Source organism: Pipistrellus kuhlii, unplaced genomic scaffold (genome assembly GCF_014108245.1).
Source record: "Pipistrellus kuhlii isolate mPipKuh1 unplaced genomic scaffold, mPipKuh1.p scaffold_m20_p_7, whole genome shotgun sequence".
Taxonomy (NCBI): Eukaryota; Metazoa; Chordata; class Mammalia; order Chiroptera; family Vespertilionidae; genus Pipistrellus; species Pipistrellus kuhlii.
Genome location: NW_023425573.1, coordinates 69,621,889 through 69,643,459, shown reverse-complemented (window position 1 = coordinate 69,643,459; position 21,571 = coordinate 69,621,889). Strand labels below are relative to the sequence as shown.

The following is a 21,571-nucleotide window of genomic DNA, read 5'->3' as shown; positions in this document are numbered from 1 at the left end:
AATATTGTGAACCACTGCAATTTTCAAAGACATCATAAATGGCTAGATAATATTCTAGGGTATTTATTCTTGCATTTCTTTTTTTTATGCAAAATATTTATTCCAAGTTATTTTATGCAGTAGTTCCCCCCTCTAGACATGTTATAACCATATCTTTTAAATCTGTAAAATAATGTTATTAAAATAATATTAATCTTTGAAATCTCACAAAAATTTATATTTTACAATCCACCCTGAATATCAAGGCTGCAAGAATAACACATTTCCTATATCCAAATATTTTACGGCTGTACCCAAAAAAGAAACAAACAAACAAACAAACAAATACCCCACATATGCTTGGTTAAGGGCTAATGTTACCTGAGCAAACAAAAATAAAATATCCAAATTATTAGCATTAATTTAATCTATACTAATAAGAGTAATATGCTAATTAGACCAGGAGACCTCCTTGAGACACCCTTCTGGACAAAGCCAGGGGCTTGATTGGCCTGTATACTGCCCCCAAACAGCCCTCAGCCCATCACCCAGACTAGCCACACCCCCCAGTGGGGATCCCCATCCCGAAGGATGTGTGGCCAGCCTGAAAAGGCCCTCAGCCTCTAGCCCATACTGGTCCCACCCCTCCCAAGGGGACCCCCACCCTGATCCAGGACCTCCTTCAGGGCAGACCAGCTGGCCCCCACCCATGCACCAGGCCTCTATACTAATAAAAGGGTAATATGTTAATTAGACTGAGAGACCTTCTGGACAAAGCCATGGTGGCAGGGCAGAGGCAGAGGCAATTAGGGGCAATCAGGCCAGGAGGGGAGGGCAGGTGGGGGTGAGAAGGCCAGAAGAGGGGGCAATTAGGGACAAAAAGACTAGCAGGGGCGAGCAGGCCAGCAGGTAGAATGGTTAGGGGCGATCAGGAAGGCAGGCAGGTGAGTGGTTAGGAGCCAGGGGTCCTGTATTGCAAGAGGGATGTCCCAGATTGGAGAGGGTGCACGCCAGCCTGAGAGTACCTCTTCCCTCTTCCCCGTGCATGAATTTCATGCACCAGGCCACTAGTACAATTATAACTTCAATAGTCGCTTTGTCATTGACAATGCTTGCTTGAGCATAAGGGCGTGGAAGCTATTGCTGTAGACCAGTGTCTCCTCCTTTCTTCACTGGCAGCTCCCACATGTGCATCACCCCATATACACTGTGTGTGTATTTTAAAAGTATTTCTCATCACACAAATTTTCTCTATGAAGCAAATAACAGGAAAGAAAAACAACAAAAGTTAAACAAGCCAATCGCTCTTTGGGATATGATGATTTCCCCTGTGCATTAAATATTCAATAACAATGTAAGAAAAGGAAAGGATTTTTTTTGTATTCTCTGTAAGCACACAAGCTGAGTTTATGGGTCAGATTTAACCGAACATTTATGTGCCTACTTCCAGGCATCGTCGTCATCTGTTGTTTCACTGCTACTGGTTTCTGTGTCTGAATCCTCAAACTCTGCTTTGCACGTGCTTCACCAAGGGGAGAACAGGCTAAGAAGTGGGGCTTTGCAAGAAGCCATTCCTCCCAAAGCCATTTCTTCTCAGCTTCTCTGTCTTCATATGGAACTCTTTGAGCTCTTCTCATCATTGTCAGGATACTCCTGCCGTCCCATTGCTTTCACTTACTGTGCTCTGCTTCCAGTGAGGGTGAGAGGACCTCCCCTTCTTCCTCTACAGGGAGCAGGAGACCGTTCCGATGACAGCCTTCCTCTCCATTTTCCTTTGGTTCGAGTGTGCTGTTGTCCCCCAGTCCTCCCCCTTGTCACAGTCTCTGTTCTCTGAGAGGTCTCCATTCCCGTTCTTCTTCAGAGTCTTCAGAAATTCGCTTTTCCTGTCGGTGGTTTGGCGGGTCAGGGTCACCGTGGTCAGAGGAGAGGAGCTGATCTCCATGGGAGGAGTGGTGCTGGAGGGACTCTCTTTGGGAGAGCTTAAAACTGCCGCCAGCCAGTACCCCTGGTTTGGTAACAGAGATTGGACTGGTAAAAGCAGACTCCGGACTAGAGGAAAGGGATCCTGGTTTGTGTCCCATTCCATTAGCTTTCCAAGCTCTGGGACTGGAAGGCGGTGGTGCAGGCTTAGGAACCAGGTTCTAATAGACACTTGGACCCATGTTGGACCATTTATTCCCATTTGCGTAGTGAGATCCTGGTGAGGTGAACGCAGCAGAGAAGGCAGCAGCAGGGTTTTTGGAAACGTTTTTGATAACTGGCATTTTGGAGGTTTGTTTGGCATCAGGTGGGTTTTCCCTGCATTCCAGAATGGCTCCCAATAGGTCTGCATGGCTGGTTCTGTTTGCCAGCTTCTGGATTCTAAGAAGGGAAGTCTTCCTCTTCACACTGCAACTTTCCCACCTTGTCTTCTTTTCTTCCCTGATCTCTAGAGATGGCTTTTCTTGGAAGGCACAGCCTTTCCTGGAGTGAAGCTGCTGTTCCAGTGGCGATGGTTTCCTGTGCCACCCCCACTCTGCTGACTCATGCCTTCATGATCACGGGAAGAGCCATGCCAACCAGATAGGTTTCCTGTGATTCCAGCATGTGCTCCCTTAGAGAAACCCAAGTCCGCAGAATCAGGGTGAAACAGGGAGGGCTGGTGACAGGAATCTCCTGTAGTTGGTAGAGGTCCGTTGTTAAAAAAGCCATCAGAGGAATTATGCCCACACGGCTTACTCCAAATCTACCATCTCCTCGGGGTAGGTGCTCTCGTGTTTTTCAGGTGGCTGTTGGTGACCTAACTGCCCGTGGTGTTGAAAACTTGAGCCAAGCAGGAACAGTCACACTGTGTCATTTAGGTCCAGTCTCTCTTTTCAGCAAGGTGAGGTATCCAGCCTTATGGCCAGGATCCCTGAGTGTGACCTCTGTGGTCCTGATTCCGGAACTCCTTGAGTCTGCCCACTGGATTTCCCACGACTTCTCATTAGAAGGGTGCTTAATAAGGCTAATGGGCAGCACCCCTTACGATGAAGCACAAAGAAGCCAGGCTCTGTGTGGATCACTCTCAGTCCCCTCATTTTCTCATCTTAAACTACCTAGTTCCTGACACGGTTTCCAAAAGGGAAAAGGGAAAGGGGAATGGGGAAGATAAAAAAAATTATTTGTTCCATTTAAAACTGAGGAGGGCGGGGAAAGACCTATGTCTATGTTCACCTCATTCAACTTCCTTGAGTGATGGCTCTATGATGTTGTTTAAATAGATAATACATGGATATCTGCACAGTGAGTACAAGCACTGTTCATAGCAAGGTCATAAGTAGAAAGAGAGGTGGACTTGCAAGGGCAAATAATGTCATCTAAGTGACCGATCAAAAATATAATATTAGCCAAAACCGGTTTGGTCAGTGGATAGAGCGTTGGCCTATGGACTGAAAAGTCCCGGGTTCGGCTTTAGTCGAGAACATGTACATAAGTTGTGGGCACATCCCCAGTAGAGGGGTGTGCAGGAGACAGCTGGTCGATGTTTGTCTTCCATCAATGTTTCTAGCTTTCTATCCCTTTCCCTTCTTCTCTGTAAAAACATGAATAATAAATATATATTAAAAAATAATATTAAAAAGCTAGAAAAGATCTTCTGAGTATTCAACTCCAGTGGCAAAACATCTACACGACAAAACCCTTAATTTACAAATCTCATTCTTACACAGCTGCTAAAAATAGTATTTGTATTTGTTTTCTTCAAAATCTAAGGATATAAGAAATCTTGTTTTTAAAAAAATCAGAAAGGATCTTGATATGCATTTCCTTCCAAAGAATAGCAGCTTTTAAGGCAAATTTCTTGGTATAAAGCTCCCAAATGTATCTTCTATTTCTTTGGTCTTCACTATTTATAAATTCAAAGCAAAATTAAAACCAGTAGATAGATGGGGGTTAAGGAGTAGTCAAGGAGAAAGAGTTCCAAAGTGAGGTTTTTTTCTCTTCAGTTTTCTGTATTTCATTTGTTTGCCCTTTCCTGAAGACTGAAATTGAGCTCCTAGAAGGTAATGTGAAGAATCTTCGGTTGCTTCAGTAGAGAAGTCATTTATTATTTTGGGTCCATACCCATCATTAATCATTTAGAAGGCCACAGGAATCTAACATGGGCAGCGGCTGGGCTGCAGCTAGGCACCAGATGTGGTATATGAGGACGAATCCTCTGTTTCCTGATCCTGCAGAGCTGGAGAGCCACAAGCATAACATCTTAGATCAAGCATGTCTAACTCAAAGGCTAACACAGGCCAAATAAACAAGGCATGCTGCACGTGGGCCAGGAGTTTGACATGCTTGCCTTAGACTATCAAATAAAAATGATCACAGCCAACACAACAAAAGCCATCCAGTTATAATGTCCCTGTCTTGAGCCATAAATATATTGGTCATATAATAGAGTTGCATCTTATTGGTCACATTGCATAATAAATTTGCTTCTGATTGGTTAATTATTGGTACCAGAAAAGCTGATATACAAGTATACGCACATGCTTTTTAAAAAAGTCACTTTGGAGCAAAAATGGTAGGTAATGATTATCATTAGTTTTGTTTTGTTTTTATAAATCAACCAAAATTATACCTATGATTTTTGTCAGATCTGCAGAAAAGATGTTTTGGTGTGTCATAGAATTTTATTCGCTTATGTGTACCATGAGATGAAAAAGTTGAAAATCGTTGGTCTATATCAACAAAAACTTTTGTGGATAATTTTTAAAGAATTATATTAAATCTGTGTATTAGTTTGAGGAGAATTGACATCTGTACTATGTTGAATTTTCCAATCTATGAACCCAGTATGTGTCTTATTTATTTAGTTCATCTTTAGTTTCTTTTATCAGCATATTTGTGTAGTTTTCAGCATGCAAGTTGTATATGTGTTTTGTTAGATTTACATCTAAGTATTTTCTCTGAGTGATTTTAAATGGCATTATCTTTTAAATTTTGGTTTTTCATTATTATGTGTAGAAGTGTGATTGATTTTTATGTGTTGCTCTTGTATCCTGTGACTGCTGAACTCGTATTTGTTGTAGACTTTTTTTTTTGTAGATGCCTTGGAATTTTCTATATAAGCAAATAGAGAGTTTTTCTTCTTCATTTCATCTTCTTCTGTATGCCTATTATTTCCTTGCCTTGCATTATTGCCTTGGTTAGAATTTGCAGCACTGTGTTGAGTAAGAGTGGTAAGAACAGACATCCTTTTAAACAGACAGTTCTCTAAAATGGAGACATTTTAGAGGAAAAGTATTCAGTTCTTCACCATTAAGTACAATATATTGTTAGGTGTAATGGTTTTGTTTTCTTGTTTTTGTGAATACTTCTTATCAAGTTAGAAAACTCCTTTCTATTTCTAATTTTCCAATATATTTTTTTAAATCATGAATGGGTTTGTGATTGTGTCAAATGTTTTTTCTACATAAAATGATATGATCAAGTAATTTTTCTTTTTTAGCTTCTTGATATGTGGAATACATCAATTTTCAAATATTGAATCAGTTTTGCATTCATGGAATAAACCTAACTGGTCATACTATATACATTTTTAAACATTGCTGAAATCTATTTGCTAATATTTTATTAAAGATCTTTATATCTATGACTGATATTGGCCTTTAGTTTTCTTTTTCTGTTCTATCTATCTGATTTTGGTAGTAGGGTAATAGTAGCATTACAAAAGGAACTGGAAAGTGTTTATTCACCTGTCATCTGGAAGAAATTGTGTAAATTCTATTAATTATTCTTTAAACATTTGGTAGAATTCTTCAGTGAAATGATCTGAACTTACAGATTTCTTTTGGGAGGGGGGAATTTTTTAAAATTAAGAATTCAATTTCCTTAACAGTTATAGGGCTATTCAAATCATCTATTTCATCTTTGGTGAGGTATTATAAAATTTCTTGAGGAGTTGCTCTATTTCATCTAAGTTGTTAAATGTACTGTGTAGAGGTATTTGTAGTATTCTCTTTTTACTTTGATGTCTGCAGGGCCTTATTACTTTTTTGATGTCTGCAAGATCTGTAGTAATATTCCATTCATGCCAGATAATTTGTGTTCCATTTTTTGTTATTCGTCTTGCTAGAGATTATTCAACTTTATTGATATTTTCAACAGAGTCAGTCTGTTTCATTTATTTTCTCTATTATATTTCTGCTTTCAATTGCATTTATTTCTGCTTTTATTAATTATTTCCTTCTTTTTTGCTCTTTTTTATGCTCTTGTTGTAGAAGCTTAAATCATTAGAGATTTTTCCTTTTTTAAATATATTTTTAATTGATTTTTTACAGAGAGGAAGGGAGAGTTAGAAACATCAATGAGAGAGAAACGTCGACCAGCTGCCTTCTGAATATCCCCTACCGGGGATGTGCCCGCAATGAATGTACATGCCCCCAATCAGAATCGAACCTGGGACCTTTCAGTCCATAAGATGACACTCTATCCACTGAGCCAAACCGGTTTCAGCGAGATTTTTCCTTTTTTAATGTATGCTTTGAGTGCTATAAATATTCCTCTTAGCACTACTTTAACTGTGTCCTACAGATTTTGATGTGTTGCCTTTTCATTTTCATTAAGTTAAATGAATGTATTTTTAAATTTCTCTTGAGTCTTCCTCTTTGGGCTACTTAGGAGATTTGTTTAGTTTCCAAGAGTATGGAGAGTTTTTGTTATATTTCTGTTACTCATTTCTAGTTTGATTTCATTATGGTCAGAGAAACTGCATAATTTAAATTATTTTAAATTTGTTGAAGTTTGTCTCTTAGGCCCAGGATAGGTTTTATTTTTGTTATATGTTCTCTGGGAACATGAAAAGAAAGTGTATTCTGCAGTCATAGGGTGGAGTGTTCTGTTGATTAATGGTATTAAGTTCTTAATAATTTTCTCTATTTTTTGAGAGAAAAGTGCTGAAGACTCCAACTATAACTCTGGGTTTGTTTATTTGTCCTTTCTGTTTTGTCAGTTTTTGCTTTGTTTTTAGCTCTGATCTTTGGCAGACATTTTAATTATATTAGAATGTGGTCTATAACACTTGACTAAAATTTTCATTGTTGTATTTCTGAGAAAAATTTTTTAATCTATTGAAAAATGGTGTAATTTTTCTCCTTTAACTTATACCAGAATAAAGCTTCTTCAGCATCAAGTACATTTCATTTTTTAATTGTTAACATTCTAAGTTCCAGGGGGAATAAAGTGGCTGTGTTCTCTGTGAAGAGACACAAGGGTTATGCAATATTGGGGTAATTGGTTATAAAATGTCTGAAATTTCACTCTGCTATTCACAGGTTGGCTTAATTAATATTAGGTTAAAAAAAGTATACTGTTAATTCAGAGCTTTTGGAAATTGTTTTACCAAAGGCCATGTTAGCAAGATGAATAAAAATATGAGCTTTAGAGGCAAGGTTTGGGCTTTGAGTTCTGCAGTTGGTTAACTTATATGTGTAGCTTTAGGACAATTGTGTAAAGTCTAAGGGTTTCCTTACTTAGGAAATGGGAGTGAAAGGTGTTAGGATTGTTTTAAGGATCAAGTCGGTAACTTAGTACAAGTGATCACTAAATTTTTGTTTTTATGGGTCTCAGTTGGGAAAAGGGAGAGCACTAGTGAATTGGGAGTTGGCTTTACATCCTGTCCTGGGAAGTTTTCCCACAATAGAAACAGTTTCTTTTCAGTTGATGCAAAGGCTTTCTATCATAGGGACACATAGCGGGAAAAGGATGGGTGGCTGGGAAATGGTCGATTTCACCAGTTCCTAGGCCAGAAACATCATAATTAGAAAATGAAAGCATGTTTACTTGTGTATTTAGTCACCCTGATTGTGCAGAGAATCTTCATCTTTCCTTAGGTGTGCCTTAGTCATGGAGAGAGCCAGGTTTCTGAACCAAATGCAGCGTGGGGCATCAAGTCCAGCTTTGTAATTATTCCTTTTGATTAGGCATGCTGAAAATTAACGTCAGAACCAACTTCTCCTGTAAAGTGGTGTAAAGATTTTAAAAACCCAACTGCATCACTCCTGCTTAGAAGGGGCAAAGGGAAGCGGTGAAAACCTCGGGGAGGCCTCTGAGCAGAGCAGTTTTTAGGAAGACTCGCCAAGGATCTTAGCTTTGCAGTGACTTTCTCTCTGTGGGTTTCATTTTGTTAAATCATTTCGATTTAACAGGAGACCAGAGCAAGAAAGGGCAGTTGGCAGGAAACCTTTAAATCCTCTATTAGGTATTTCTTTCCATTTGACACAATGCCCAGTGGGGAGTCTTCATAAGGAAAGTAGTGACTTTTTTTAGGGGGTGAACAATCTGAGTTAAATTTAGTAAAACACCCAATAGGCTGAGATCCCCAGGAGCCATGGAAGGGCTTTCTGATAAGGCCTCCCAGATATTTTTAAATATTACATGGGGACAGAAATATTTCTTTTGGCTAGTGACCCCATTATCTTCTCTGACGCCCCCTTTTCCTATCCCTCACAATGGCTCTCCACATCAGAGATCAGGAAACGAGTCCGGTGTCTGGGCTGACACTGACCGCCAGCTCCCGGGCTTAACACCCAATGTTCACGGAACATGCCGTGGGGTCCCTAGGCAGTGAGGCCCTCAGGTCCATGGGCGAGAGAGACAGACTCTCATAGTAATTGGAGGGAGGCAGACCTATTTAAAGAGACCAAGCTGTTTTTCACAGCTGCCCTCTTCAGGGAATGAATTCTCGCCTGAGCAGCTTTTCAGTGCAAATGAAGCGTGGTGCTCCCAGTACCACCTTCCCGTGGGAGTGGTTCATTTTTAAACTAGTTATCCAAGTAAGAATATATGTGGCATGAGCTCTAGTTTTACTGAGTTCTTATATGACTGTGGCATTATTTACTGCCGGGGTTTCAAAAAACAAAAGGAGCCCTAGTCGGTTTGGCTCAATGGGTAGAGAGTTGACCTCTATCAGTCCAGGTTCTATTCCAGTCAAGGGCAGGTACCTCAGATTCAATCTCTGGCCCTGGTTAGGGACACGTGGGAGGCAACCAATCGATGTGTCTCTCCCTCTTCCTTCCTCTCTAAAAATCAATGGGAAAAAAATATTCTTGGGTGGGGATTAAAAAAAACACACAAATAAAAACATACACACACACACACAAAAAACAACAACAACAACAACAAAAAACACACACACAAAAGGTTTCAAACAAGCTAAGGTGGTGACTCAGTGGTTAGGAGATAAAAGCTAATTGGCTCTGCCTGCTGGTTCTGGAGTCACCTGGCAGACATCTGAGCAGGTGATTAAGTGACAGGTGTGCTGGGGTCAGGGGTCAGGCCAGCTCTCCCATCCTCAGGCCTGTTACCATCTTCAGGTGGCCTGACTTGGTGTGGGCCAAAGCTACAGATGGTGAGGGAGGAGGAAGAGGAGAGAGGAAGAAAGAGAGGGAGGAGGGGGAGAGGAGGGTGGTTTGGCTCCTGGCCGGCACCTGGAGGACCTGACTGCTGGGGGAGGAAGCACGCAGGGAGGAAGCTGTGCTGTAGGTTCTGAATAAAATCATATTCCTGCTTGAGTGAGACTTAGTGTTAAAGGTCCTAGTGCGCTATGGGGTATCGATTCACGATTCTACAAAGAAGGAAATTGCAGGATGTTCTTTAGTGATTTGCAATTCGCTTTTTAGGCTGGCTTTATTCAGGTCTGCATGAAGGCTGCTCTTGTCTTGTCGTGGGAACAGAGCGTGTTTGCTGGCTGTGCCCAGCTTGGCTAGAGCAGGGGAGACTGAGGCCAGTGGCAGGTCTGGGTCGCCCACCCTTGGAGCCTGGAAGTACACAGGGGATTCTCAGGGTGGGTCCGGCACAGGGTGCGGGGCATCTCTGAGGCCTGGAGCTCAGTTGGCCGGGAGTCCGGGGGATGGGGGCCTGGGAAGGCTGGGGGAGGGACATGGCTGCTGACAGTGCCTCCCAGACTCTGGCTAGTGTTGGACCCCCCGAAGGAGACCCCTGCCCTGACCCAGGATCAGCGACGACCCAGTCAAACGCAAGAGACGGCACTTGATGCAAATAGCAAGAGGATTTATTCCAGCATGCTGGGACCTGACCTGTTACTCACGCAGGAGCAGCCAAGTCAAGTCCTGAGCAGAATTTCTTACAGGCTTATAAAGGCAAAAACCGCAAAGTTAGAACAAAGGGCAAGGGGAAGGGGTCTTCCAGAAAGAGGGACAGGAATTCCTTGAGGGGAGGATAGACATTATCACAAGGAACAGGGTGGAACCGCCTCAGGACGTTGATAATACATTCAGTTTACTACCTAGGGGCTGAGTCTGGTGGTCTGGTGCTGTGTGGCTCATATCCTGTATTTCCTGGGGCAGTTTTAAGGGTCACATTCCCAAGGGAGGTCGGGGCTAGCAGGGGAATTTTTCTATATTATTTCTTTCAGCCTCTACACTAGCTGGGCCAGGTTCCCACACCCTTTCTGACCTCACTACTTAAGGCAGAGAGGTTTCCAGCTGTGGGGCAATCTATTCTTTGTGAATTCCATTTGGTGGGTCACAAGAAACATTAGAAAGAGTGAAATTGAGTAGGGGTCAGGATTCTTCACGAGCGGTGCAGAGTTCCCGCCAGTGGACTGGGGTGTACCCATTGTCCGTGCGCTGGGTAACAGTAGAAAATCTATTCCTTTACTGTGGGTCAGAAGTTTTAAAGCTACAGGCTCTCTTCCTAGCAATCAGTACTTCCTACCTGCGGCTCCCCCAGCACACATACATCCCTCAGAAAAGTGTTTCCATCCCCCCAAAGTTGGACACATCAAACCGGCCTTAAAAGACAGAAATGGCCCCAGCAGGTGTGGTCATTTTGTCGGAGCTTCTCCCTTACACTGAAAGGCGGCAGCTTTGGTTTCCGACATGGCATGTACCCAGTTAGGGGCATGTAGGGGAGACAGCTTATCCATATCTTTTTCTCTCCCTCTCCTTTCTTTCTCTCCCTTCCTCTCCCTCCCTCTCCCTCCTTCTCTCCTTCCCTCCTCTCCTTCTCTCTATAAAAATTCAATAGAAATATGTCGTTGGGTGATGATTAAAAACAAAAAGGCAGAGCAGCTGTGAGAGCAGTAGCCAGCCAGTGGAGTGAGGGCCGTGCTTGTGGTGCCTCTGAGTGTGGGAGAGCTGAATGTCCAAGGAAGAGACTGGTGGAGGGGAGAGAGGGTTTGGAAACATCAGTTACCACTGTGGGAACAAACAACCCCCAAACTGAGGGGTCATTTAAGCACAGCCACTTATTCTGATGAATGTGCGGTCCAGGACAGGGCCCAGCAGGAGTGGCTGGTCGCTGTGCCTTCATTTCTGAGGCCTCAGACAGGAGGACTGGGTGCTGGGGGCACCCTGCACCGGGGCTCACACAGGAGCAGTTAATGCTCCCGGAGGTTGGGGAGCACAGAAGGCCTTCCCTACAAGTGAGACTGTGGCCCTTCTGAGCTAGGAGGGCAAGTCTGCTGTGTTCTGACAGTTAGACAAGCCATCGAGGGCAATGACACAGCTCCCACCTTTCTAGGCATGGTGACAAAGAATCTGTGGAGAAGTCTTCAAAATGCCACAGGTAGATTTTTTGGTGTTTTTTTTTTTTTTTTTTTTTCCTGGGGGGGTAAGGAGGCAGTATTTTAGTTTCTTTGAAGGAAAGGCTGTACTTGAACAGAAGGGACAGTGACCTCAGGCCAAGGGCAGAGGGCAGCGGCCTCTACGCAGAAGGAAAGGGGAGGCCCTGGGAGAGAGGGTAGAGCTGCTGGCAGAGCAACTTGTTTTTGAAACGTTCCAGGGGAGGCGTCCTCTGAAAGGCCGGAGCATGAGTCTCTGCTGCAAACAACCATCAAAAGGCCTCTAGGGCAGTGGTCGGCAAACTCATTAGTCAACAGAGCCAAATATCAACAGTACAACGATTGAAATTTTTTTTGAGAGCCAAATTTTTTAAACTCTAACAACAGTTCTTCAAAATAGACTTGCCCAGGCCATGGTATTTTGTGAAAGAGCCACACTCAAGGGGCCAAAGAGCCGCATGTGGCTCGCGAGCCGCAGTTTGCTTACCTGCTCTAGCTAATGACTAGACCAGCCAGAGGACACCCCCTGAGCCAGAGGTGTGGAGGGGACACCCAGCTTTGCCCTGCACAGGGAAGCAGGGTGTCCTCAGAGGGAGACTGTGGGCCTGGGCACTCTGCCCTGTTGTTGGGAAGCCAGGGAGCTGGGTCTGCCCTGGGAGGGAGGGCTGGCCAAGGTCAGGGTTGCATTTCAAAAGGGAAGATGAGAGGGGAGTGGCTCCTAAGAAAGAACGCCCTGTTTGGGAAAGCAGACAGGCTCCAGCAAATGAGGCTTTCGGAGCCATTTGGTGGGAAATGGGGTGGCTGTTACACGATTACCAGGCAGTGTTTGCTCTCCTCACTGGACTAATCCTCCCGTCTAGCAGCATTCATGTGGATAACCCGCCAAATCAAAATCGTGTTTATGGACCTTTAACAACGGGGGAGAGAATTCCTGGAGACCGATTTCCAGGGATCTCAACATCCTCCATAGCCTGGGTTTGGGGTGGCCATTGAGGAGGCCCAGAATGTCTGGTCCCCCACCATGGGTTGGGTGGAGGGTGGGGAGGCAGGAAGGCCACTCACAGACCCCCTGAGAGGACTCAGCACAACACCCATGTTGGCACTGCATGCTACTTGGCACTCTTTAATATACCAGGAGTCGTGTATAAATAAGTAAAAGGCCCAGGTGTTTGCCTGACTTTCCAGACGATCTGATTTAGGATAGCCACCCCCACCCCCGCTGCTGTTCCCAGCTACTTTGGGGCTCTCCTGGGGCCCTTGGGAGCAGTCAAATGCTCCCTGCCTGAAGCCAGGCCAGCTGGGGCTGTCCCTAGGCCTTCCCTAACCCTATTCTGTCCCCCCACCCCCCTTCCTGGAACTTCTGGGCTCTTGGAGGGAAGTCACCCCTGGTTCTCAGGGGGTCCCTGGTTCTCAGCCCCTATGTGACTCAGGCAGACCCCCTCCCCTCGCACACAGGAACCAATGTGGGGATATGTATTTCCTCCTGGGGCTCAGGATGACTGATAGGTCTGCACTCGCACACATCTTGCAAACTCCCCTGGAAGTGGCGTTCTCTGAGGATGGGGTCAGGCTGCTGGGCTGCGTCCCTGACCTGGCCCCTCTACAGGAGGACTGCTGTCCCCTCATTCCCCTGCGCCCGGCCAGCACACAGTGGCTGGAGCTGGACAGACCGGACACAGAGGGAGGGAGCACTGTTTGCGCCAGACTTGGAAACGGTTCCCTTGGCGCTCCTGTGCAGGCAGCGTGGGGGTCCTGGGTGGTGCTTCCATTTGGGGTGGGAGCGAGGGCAAAAGGAGAGACATCAACCCACAGAAATCTTGGATGGATTTTTTTTTAATGCCCCTCTTAGAGAGACCAATTCTGCAAAACTTCATTAGCAGGCCCATTAGAGCTCCCTGATTATAGGCTGCTGCTGCTGGTGGGAAGCGAGGCCGCTGCTGGGAGAGCAAACCGGCTTCAGCTAATGCTATGCTAATAACCCTGCTGCAGCATGTGCTGTTCCTCACAGACAGACAGTAAGTGTCTGCTGTCTCCGCCAACTCTTAAAAAAAAAAAAAAAGGAAAGGAGGGGAGGGGAGGGCGCAACCAAAAAACAAAGCTGTCCACTCGCAACATTTATAGCCGGTATTTATAGGCGAGCGCAGGCTGTCAGTGGTTCCAGCTGCACCGCCGCACCAGATGCAGACCCCATGCCCTGTGTTACTCAGGAGCCCCCTGCAGAGCCTGTCTGAGCGGGAAGAGCTGCTGGCTCACCCAGGTTGCCCCTGTGCTGTCACCTCCCCCTGGGAGGAACGCCTGCTGTCCGCTGTGTTTGGTGGCACCTGCAGATCTCACCAGCTGAGGCACCTTAGGGGATCCTGGAGACCCTGTGGGGCACTGAGCAATTTAGCAACGCTTGCTCCTGCCTTGTTATCAATAGATATCAGTCAGATGGTTCCCACAGCAAAGCTGCTGGAATTGCCTTGACAAACATCACGCTCTGTATTTAAACCACATTTGTGGGCTTCAGGCTTATAATTGGAGATATTTTAGGGGAGTGGTTTCATGGTGCACAGATGCAGAGTCTTAGAATGCACAGGGCACAGCTGCAATGGTAGATCTGTGACCACTATATGGGATTCTTGATTTATTTCCCCCCTTCTATCTGGTTTAAAACAACTTTCAGCAATATTTCCAGCTTCTTTAGGAAACAATGGTTAGTTCAGTGTTTTTTTAAAATATATTTTATTGATTTTTTTTACAGAGAGGAAGGGAAAGAGATAGAGAGCTAGAAACGTCGATGAGAGAGAAACATTGACCAGCTGCCTCTTGCACACCCCCCACGGGGGATGTGCCTGCAACCAATGTACATGCCCTTGACCGGAATCGAACCTGGGACCTTTAAGTCCGCAGACTGACGCTCTACCACTGAGCCAAACTGGCTTTGGTGTTAGTTCAGTTCTTTAGACTTTCAAGTTTCTGTCAGGAAACATCTGATACTAGAGGCCCGGTGCACGGAATTTGTGCACAGGGATAGAGGGTCCTTTAGCCTGGCCTGCACCCTCTCACAATCAGAGACTCCTTGGGGGATGGCTGACTGCTGGTTTAGGCCTGATCCTGCAGAGGTCTGGGAGATCAGGCCTAAACCGGCAGTCAGACATCCCTCTTGCATTCCGGGACTGCTGGCTCCTAACCACTCACCTGCCTGCCTGCCTGATTACCCCTACCACCTGTGCTTCACCTCCATGGTTTCATCCAGAAGAATATCTGAAATGACACTGGAGGTTATTCAGCTATCTGATCTAATTAGCATATTATGCTTTTATTATTATAGATTATTAACTGATGTGGAAAGTGGGATTTTAAAATTTGGGCATCTCTCAAATTGTGTTAAGAGACAGTTTGTCCATTGAGTCTGGTTTTCTGCTTGTCAGCACTAACAGAGTGAAGTGAAACAATGTGAGAGGTCCCCAGTGGGAACCACATTTAACAGCTTTGGTTCAGGAGGAACCAGGATGGCCCAAGGCTGTTCTAGTCCAGGTTGAGGGCTGTGGCTTTTCACCAGCACCGGGCCTGCTGTGGAAGCTGTCAGGTGTTCGGTGAAGTTGTTCTATCTTTTAAAAAATTCTCTCCAAACAGGGAAGGAAAAAAAAAAAAAAAAAAAAAAAAAGCCTGGAAACCAAGGTCTCCATAACACATTAGGAAACCTCTGGCTCTTTGGCCATTTCTCCGGTTATTTTTAGCTCATTCTATTATAATAAGCTGAGAACCAGGATACAACAGCTGGCTCCAATAGCTGGGGCCAATGCTAGGGTTAAGGGCCTTCATAAAAGTACACATGCTTTATGTCATTTGGCCTTGAACTACCATGAAACAGTTGAAAAAGAAGAACATATTTGCTTTCCTGTGTAGGTTTGTCTTTAACAAATGTTAAAATGAGTTATTTTTTTTCTGACTTTGCAGTTTCTGGCGATGGAAAACAGCAGGCAGGTTCTCATGACGTTAAAGACTTGTGACAAAGTAAGGAATGAGAGCCAGCTTTTGTAAGGGTCGGAGTTTCACACTAGCGGTGCCACGGTCTCCCACCCAGCGCTTTGGTTTGAGTGGTGGCCGTGGGGTATGGGACCTGGCATGTGATTGCAGGCCTCAGGGTTCGCCCAGGAGAGAAGGTCTGGAGAAGATGGGAGACGGGGGTGAAGGAAGAAGAGAGGGTGATCATGAAGAGGAAGCCGGTGGAGGTCATTAAGGCATGGAGTGGCTAGCAAAGGCCTTTGAGGACTTGCCTGGCTCCTGTCTGAACCCCTTTTGTGGGGGAGGCTGTTCCCACACATGCCTTTCCCGCCTCAGCAGGCGGTGGGAGGGCTGAGTTCTCTGCCGGGAGGAAGGATGGCTAAAGGAAGATTGTTTCTCAACTCACCACTTCTAATACCAAATGGCTGGGCTTTCTACCCAAGCAATTTGCCAGTTCTCTGTGGACACTAACTGGGTGTCCTGTAATTTAACTCAGTTCTGACACTAACAACCCAGAGGTAGCACAGGCTCTATGCTCAGTCCCACAGACACCTCCCCACTCACTTCAGAACCCATTCATAAGTGTGTGGGTTCTTTTCTGTCCAACTCAGAGGACCCCATGACCATCTCTGTGGGTTTATTTGCTGTCAGAAAACTTAGAGGGACACTGCTTCTGTTTGCCAATTTGTTACAGAGGATGTGAGAAAGCTGCAAACTGACAGCTGGATGAAGGGGAGCACAGGGCAAGGTGTGCCAACGTCCCAAGCAAAGGAGCGTCAGTCCCCGTGACGTGCGCCACCCTCCGAGCATGTGGATACTTCACCGCCAGGAGCTCTCTGATCCTCATTGTTTAGGCTTTTGTGGGGCTCCATTACCCAGGCATGACTGATGACGTCACTGGCCATAGGTGTTTCAGCCCTTCTAACCTTCCAGAGGTCTGCGGGAGGTGGGGAGGTCCCGAAAGTTCTAAACCCATAATCACAGGGTTGGTCCCTCTGGCAACCAGCCTCCATCCTCAACCCAACTCAGGTGTGGCTTAATGGGGCTTATTGAGAATAACAAAGACACTGCACCTAGCCCTCTCACTCAGGACGTTAATCACAAGCATTTTAGAAGCTCTGTGTCAGAAACCTGGAGGAAAACCAAATATATATTTCTTGTTATATGACAATATCAAAGTGGCCAAGGATCTTATTGCAGTTACGCTTGCTGCAGATAAACTGGCTTAAACCAGCTACTGTTGTATGATGCACATTGTCTCTGTAGGTCAGGGCCAGGCACAGTGGGAATGTCTTCTCTGCTCTATGATGTCTGGGGCCAGAGCCAGCAAGCATGGCAGTTGGGGGCTGGCTTGACAGCTGGGGCAGGAGTTATCTGGAGACTGCTATTCTCACTTGCCTGGGACCTGAGCTGCTGGGTCCCTTGGCTTCTTCATATGGTAGCTTCCAAGGGGTCAGACTTAAATATTTTTATTTTTATTTTTGTTAACCCTCACAGATCTTTTTATTTTTTGTTAATCCTCACCCAAGAATATTTTTCCATTGATTTTTAGAGAGACAGGAAGAGAGGGGGAGAGACAGAGAAATATCCATGTGAGAGAGACACATCAATTGGTTGCCTCCTGCACCCACTGGACCAGGGGTGCAACTGACATCTGTACCCTTGACCAGAATCGAACCCGGAACCCGGGACCCTTCCGTCCACAAGCCAACGCTCTATCCACTGGGCCAAACCAGCTAGGGCAGGACTTAAATCTTTTTATACTGAGGTTCACCGCTCCCAGCCAGCATGTTCAGTAAATGAGGCAGACTCTCCGTGGTGTTTATGTGTGGCTGCCGAGGTCACACACTGTCACTACCACCATGCAATTGGTAGAAGCCCCAGGCCCACCTCGCTGAAGGAGAGGAGACTGGACTCCACCTCTGGATGTGATGTGACAGAGTCATATTGCAAAGGAGCATCTGGAATGGGAGATGCTGCTCCATTAGCCTTCGTAAAACACAATCCCCATGGGTAGAAAGATAGAGGAACCCAGTAAAGAAGACCCCCAGGGCACACTGCCACATTCTTGCTCCCGCCTCACTTTAGAACATCTGTAACTTAGACTCTGTTAACTCAATGCAGAAACACCTGATTGGCCAGGCTGATGAAATAGTTTAAAAACTCCTTCAGATTAGTCATTTGGGGTTGTGTAAGCCAAAGAGAAATGGACCGACCAAGAGCTTTTCACCTTGCCTGGGACTGTGTTCCATTAGGTAGACCCAAGTGGGGAATCACAGCAAGAGTCTGCAACCAAACCTTATAGGGGTCTTTCTGGCAAGTGATTCTCCTTCTACCCCTCTGCCTCCTTGGTTACTAACTGGTTTCCTGGCAACCAAGACTCCTCCACATGGGCTTTGGAGCCAGGAGGCTCAGCCTTCCCTGCCCCAGCTCTCATCTCCCATGGATCACTGGGGACTGGATGCATAATGAGATTTTAATTGTCCCATAGTATCTGATCTTTTCTGTCTGCATATCTTCAAGGCAGAGATGTAATTTCAATTAATTTTGCTTATCTGATAAAATTTTCATATCCTTTAAGCTCATTTCATAGAACTAATAGGCGCCATGTTCCTCTTTGAGTTCCAGCCTGGATGTTTTATCCAGGGCAGAGATCTCTGCTCACTCCATCACATCAAAGAGCATCTGGACGGTGCGTGAACAAGGGGCAAGTGGCTTCCTCTCCTGTGGGCAGCTGTTGTGGGACCTTCCCCCCCTTTTTTCTTTTTACTTGAAGAGCTTTATCCAAACCCTATTTGCTTTTATTCTTTACCAGATCAAGATATTAATATTTCCTAAACAAAAATTACCTCATTGCTTTAAGTGTCATAGCCATAAATATTTAAATCACACTTAACTTGAAGGAATTCTTTTTTCTCTCTCCCTAATTCTGTGGCATATGGGGCAGTTGTATCTCAGAAATGAGTTTGGGTCTTTGTGTTGAGGGAAGTGAGAAGTGGGGTGTGTGATGGGGGACCCTGGAATTTAGTGGCAGGAAATGACTAATGTCATTTTTCAGTAATCCCTATACCTGTGCCAGCTCTTGTTAATTTTCATTGGGACCACACACATTCCCGTGTAAAAGTTAAGAACATTTTGTTTTCATATGCTAGAACTGAACTATATATCAGACCTTTGACATGGTACTGAGTTTGGTCAAAACCAAGCAAAATTTTGAAGCTGTTGAGGAAGAGAAAGTCAAAAAATACTGAAAGGGAATGCTTAAACAAAGCACACATTGGTTTTCTTTGCTAGAAATTTCTAGCTAATAAGTTTATTATCAGATCAAGAAGAGAAATCCGAGGAATAGGGGTGAACAGGCAAGGTCTCTGTAGACAGAAAGAGAAAATAGAACTAGTGATGTTGAAAATACTCAGACATATGTGAGTGCACATGTGCACACATGAATGATGGTCAGGCGCCTGGAGCACCAGCCCTGGGCTTTAGTCCAGACTGCCACTGGTTAGCTGTGTGACAACTAGACAGGCACTCAGCCCCTTTCCTGCAGGGGCAGAATGAAGCGTGAACCAGGACCTATGGCCCACTGAAGTCTACCAATCTTTGACTCAAAGCTATGTGAATGGGTTTTGCATTGGGATTGCAAGGGCAGGCACTGAGTTAGGGACTTCAGAGTTCAAGAGATTGTAGAAAGTGAAACTTGCTTTGATGCCACCCAAGTCCAAGCATTGAATCTAACCCTTGCTGTCAGCACAGTGAGCGTAGCTCCATCTCTCAGGGATGGACTCATACCAACAACCTGGAGAGACAGGTGTATAAAAACTCAAGGGCCAGTTTGATTATAATGGAAGAACAGAATGAAAAACACATCTTTTGTAGACCCAGTGTTTGTATTCACAGATCAACACAGTCACAATAGATGAGTATGCTGCAGGAAAACTAAATTGTACTCAACTGTTCACCTTTTGAAAGACATCCTGATTGTTTCCATTTTGGGACATAAGATTTTCAATTCACTTGGGTAAATAGGGTGAAATTGCTGGGGTTGGATCATAAGGTTGGTGTAAGCCCATGCCAATGTGTGATTGGTTTACAGCCACAGAAGCTGTACCATTTTGCATTCTGACCAGCAATGAATGAGAACTAAATTGTACTCATACGTTTATTGCTGAACAGGGACTCATTTGTGTAATCTTTGTTGAGGTTCACTAAATGGCAGGGGATATTCAAGAGATTGAGAGAAGAATAGACAAAAATTTCTATTATATTTTTATTGTCATGGAGTTTATTGTCTTAATTGATAAGGGAATAAGAAAATAAATCCTTCACAGGAGATTTAAAAACAAAAACAAAACAAACAAACAAACAAAAAACAACAACAACAACAACAAAAAGAACTCTAGTGTAGGAGCATGCCTGGTATGTTCAGTGAGGCTTGTGGTTGAGCAGTCAGGAAGGAAGGGTTAGTAGGAAGTATATGTTAGAAAAGTAGTGGGATGGGGACCAGATTCTAGTAAAGACTTGGTATTTTTCTTGGAGTTGGATGGGGAGCCATTGGAGGGAGTGAGCTGAGGAGTGACATGATCTGATGAAGGTTTTAAATGGATCCCTCTGATAGTTTTGAGAATATCAGATAGACATGACTTTGAGTGATTCCATCTAATATGTCATTTCTATATCCCTCTGTAATAGGAATTGGCACATAGTATATGTTCACTTAATATTTAATAGTAGTGAATTAAAACAAATCCCGCTCCTGCCCCTCCCTCAACCAAACCAAAAAGTTTGGGCTCTAGGTTCAGAGTATTTCAGGTTTTGAATAATCTTTAAAATAGCATCAATTTTTTAAAAATACTTTTATTTGATTTTTTTACAGAGAGGAAGGGAGAGGGATAGAGAGCTAGGAACATAAAGAGAGAAACATCGACCAGTTGCCTCTTGCACAACCCCTACTGGGGATGTGTCCGCAACCAAGGTACATGCCCTTTACTGGAATCAAACCTGGGACCCTTCCGTCCACAGGTTGACGCATCAATTTTCATCTTTATTCTCTGTGTGTATATGTGCATATATGGATTATATACCTCCCTCTCTCTCTCTCTCTCTCTCTCTCTCTCTCTCTCTCTCTCTCTCTCTCCTCTCTCTCTCTCTTCTCTCTCTCTTTCTCTCTCTCTCTCCATATATATGAAGGGCTAAACGACTGTTGCATCCAAAACAACAGAATGGATAACTGAACAGGCTATGTGGGGCGACCAGGCTGGCAAGGGGGTTAGTGATGGGCAACCAAATGACTGAACAGCAGTCATTTAGGGCAACCAGGCCTGCAAGGGGGGTAGTTGGGGGTGACCAGGCCGGTGGGGAGGTGGGCAGTGAGGGGCGACCAAACGACTGTGCAGCAGGCTGCATGGGGGTGGGGAGGGAGCGGGGCAGTGAGAGATGACTAAGCCAGCGGAGGGGAGCAGTGAGGGGCAACCAGACAAGTAGGGAGGCATTTGGGGGCAATCAGGAAGGCAGGCAGGTAAGCAGTTAGGAGGCAGTGGTTCTGGATTGTGAGAGGAATGTCCTGGGGATTGGGCCTAAATTTGCAGTCGATATCCCCCAGGGGTCCCTGATTGGAGAGGGTGCAGTCTGTGCTGAGGGGACTTCCTTTCCCCTTGCATGAATTTCATGCACCAGGCCTCTAGTATAATATGTAACTGAGAGAGAACTTTTAAAGGTGAGGTAGATTAATTCTAGGGTTAGAGGTCTGGCTGGGTTTTATCCCTAGTCACCAACCACTAACTCTCTTGGGCGAATTGGGGTCACCATTCTGTGCTCTGGTGTTTTCATCTGTAAAATCAAATAGTCGTACTTACCTCCTGGGGCTGATTTGAGCATTAAACAAGTTGCTGTTTGTAGAGCACTTGGCACACTGGGAATAGTGCCCAGCCACAGGGAAGGCTACAGGAGTGGCGGTCCTCGGAGTTGAATTGACTTTCTTTTAGGTCTGAATGGAGTCAGCACTGGCCAGATGGGCATGGACCTCAGTCAGCACCAGGCACGGTTCCTAAGGGCCTCAATCTGGTTCTT

At 45.0% G+C, this 21,571-nt stretch overlaps 1 protein-coding gene and 1 pseudogene across 1 annotated transcript in view; one reads left to right on the top strand and one right to left on the bottom strand.

Annotated features, from left to right (window-relative positions):
* GPR39 (G protein-coupled receptor 39) overlaps nt 1-21,571 on the top strand; it is a 181,891-nt gene that overhangs the window by 113,763 nt on the left and 46,557 nt on the right. The gene's annotated exons all lie outside the window — the stretch shown is intronic.
* Nucleotides 1,399-14,741, bottom strand: LOC118709096 (annotated as a pseudogene).